Source organism: Echinops telfairi, unplaced genomic scaffold (genome assembly GCF_000313985.2).
Source record: "Echinops telfairi isolate 266 unplaced genomic scaffold, ASM31398v2 ScPeMD7_7468;HRSCAF=8506_0, whole genome shotgun sequence".
Classification (NCBI taxonomy): Eukaryota; Metazoa; Chordata; class Mammalia; order Afrosoricida; family Tenrecidae; genus Echinops; species Echinops telfairi.
The window spans coordinates 44,952,430-44,955,459 of NW_022111369.1; the positions used below are offsets into that span (position 1 = coordinate 44,952,430).

At 41.7% G+C, this 3,030-nt stretch overlaps 1 pseudogene; it reads left to right on the forward strand.

Annotated features, from left to right (window-relative positions):
- Window positions 1–3,030, forward strand: part of LOC101651458 — a 44,554-nt pseudogene that overhangs the window by 1,236 nt on the left and 40,288 nt on the right.

The following is a 3,030-nucleotide window of genomic DNA, read 5'->3' on the forward strand; positions in this document are numbered from 1 at the left end:
TATATGATTTACACTGCTTGGGTTACTGATGTTGGTGTGCTTCTTCCATGTGGATTTAGCTGACAGCTCAATTAATTGGCTGCTTGTTTGGAAACAAGTCTTGAAGACCCCAGATGCCACCCTATCTGATAGCCAGAATGTGCAATATTTGAAAAATGGAAGGAGTAACAATAAGGAGGCCTGATCCTATTGAACGATCACTGAAGTACCAAAACCCTGATGTTTAGTCTATGGGTTTATATAGTGTGATGTGTCCAGACATCCGGAGTGTTGTGAGAAGTGAGATTATTGAGGCTCCCATGGCATGCAATGCACACTTCTTTGAATACTGAGCATAGTGGATAATCATCGAAGACTACTTGAAACTAGGGGCCAAGTGGAGAATAGCTCCTAAGTCCACAATGGCTGATGATCTCTATGACCGAGGTTACCCTTCTGGTTCTATTGCAGACAGACCCCAATTGACTGCTCTGGGAAAATTGGTCATAATTGAATTTGAACCACTCTTTGATGCTGCTGACTTCATTCAAGCTGGAAGACAGATTTTCACACAGGGATCAGGTTACCTGGCCTTGAGCTCTCCAGCTCTGACAGACCTTGTCACCAGACTGATCTTTTCAAGAGAGAAGGATGGACCATCATTGCTGCACCAATACCAGTCATCACAGATGATTACCCACTCTAGATGTCTTTCAAATGGCTTTCCATGAATGCCTTAATAGTAGGTGGAAAGTGTGCTGCAATGTATGGCAACAAAGTCTCATTTAAAAATATGTGTGTGTGGCAGTTACATAATCTCCTGTCAACTTGAGAAGGGGTGGAGTCTAGCCTGTGACTTAGGTAGCAGCTTGACGAGCTCAGTTGGAGGCACTACGGAGATAAATAGCTCATTGGAGGTGGGACACAGACATTCCCTGTGAAACATTCCTGTGGACAAGCCACACGGAGCTATGATGATGGCAGCCAGAGCCTTGGAGCTGGAGGAGCCACGTGGAGAACCACGCCAGCACTAAAATGCTTCCACAGCCACTGGATCCACAAGAATTCCCATTCACTGGCCTGTGATCTTCCTGCATGCAACATCATTGCATGTTTTGCATGAAATGAAGAGGAATTTAAAGACTAGTATTGGGCATATGGGTTAATATCAGACTTATGGACTTGATCTGGACTGGGCTGGGATGTTTTCTTAATATACAATTACTCTTTATATAAAGCTCTTTCTTATATACATATGAGTGTCTATGAATTTGTTTCTCTAGTCAACCCAGACTAGCACAATATGTTTGAAAAGCTGGATATCAGTGCCATTAAGGTTAACATTCACTGCACTAGACCAATACCCTGGGAAGAGGCTTCCACTCCTGGATCTGTGATGTTTGCCACTGAGGCACCCTATAGTTCTACGTTGGCTGACCACACCTGTTAAGGCTTTGGCTTGGTCTAAAACACAGCAGGAAGCTTCATGACAATGTTCTGTCTTTCATGTTAAAAAGTGCTTAAACTGTAGTGCTCTAAACAGTCATCTCCATCACAGGGATTTTACCAAACCAGCCAACCCCACTGCTGTCAAGTTGATTCCAACTCATAACTACCCTGCGGCACCCAGTCAAATTACCTCACGGGCTTTCTAGGGCTGTAAATCTTAATGGACACAGACTGCAACATCTTTCTCCCTGTGTTAGTCCGGGTAGACGAGAGAAACAAATTCATGGACATTCATATGTATATAAGAAAGAGCTTTATATAAAGAGTTATTGTACATTAAGAAAACATTCCAGCCTAATCCAGATCAAGTCCATAAGTCCAATATTAGCCCATATGTCCAATACCAGTCTATAAAACCCTCTTCATTCTCACGAAACACGTGCAATGATGCCGAATGCTGGATGATCACAAGACATTGTAAGCATCTCAGCGCTGGCAGGAGTCTCCTCGTGGTTCCTCCAGCTCCCAGGTCATGGGCTCTGTCAGCATAGTGCCATGTGTCTTGTCAGTAGAGCGTCTCTCAGGGAGTAAGAAGACAGAGTGTCTCCTGCCTCCAAGGAGGAAATACCAGGTTTCCAAGAATCCTCAGGAGAAGGCCACACCCACACAGAGGCCTCATTGGCTATATCCTGATTGACATGTCAGACTCCACCCTACATTCTCAGTCCTCAAATTGACACCAGGTTATGGAACTACCACACTCCCAGAGTGGTTCTTGGGTTAAAATCACTTGGTTATCAGCCTTTAGCCACTGAGCCACAAGGCCTCCTAACAGGGGTCTTATGAGTTATTTTTATGACTTTTCTCTGACAGAAAGGTAAAAAAACTCATGTTAGGCCTTACTCTCTGCTTCTAAAGTTATATAAAACTTTGATGAATATCCATGTGTCAAGAAAAAAATTAGTCACTTGAGTAAGTTTGCCTTTGATATTTAACCACCTACCTGCTTAAATTTTTCTTAAAGCGGCTTCAAATGGTGGTCCTAATCTTAATATTTTCTTCCTGTTTGGTAGAGCTATGAATGTTTGTAACTAGAGTAATGGCTTCCTGGGGCTATGGGAAGAAATATTGGAGGGAAATGGGCAGCTAATAATGAACACAAGAAGGAAGAAAACGTGGTAGTGCTGCCTGTAGTGATAATTATACAACTTTTTAAAAATATGCCTGAACTATGGAAATGTATGATTGATGAATTATATCTCAATAAAACTATTTAAAAAACTAATGGCACTAAAGCCTTCATGTGATGAAATGATTTTAATTTTGGATACTATATGTGTTTTTACTCTAAAAGCACTTTGGTAAGGAAAAAACCAAAACACTTTTGTGTCCCCTCAAAACAAAACAAAAACCCACAGAGAGTCCATCCCTGCACACGTGTGGCTGCATGAGTTGGAATCACCAAGTTGGCAGACAGTAATTAAAGAAGAGATTTTATTTGTAATCTTATTGAAGACATTAACGTAAAGTAACCTCTGTTACTTTGAAATGTTGCGAGAGAAGCACATGGATGTCATCCATGACAATTTTATTAGTTGATAC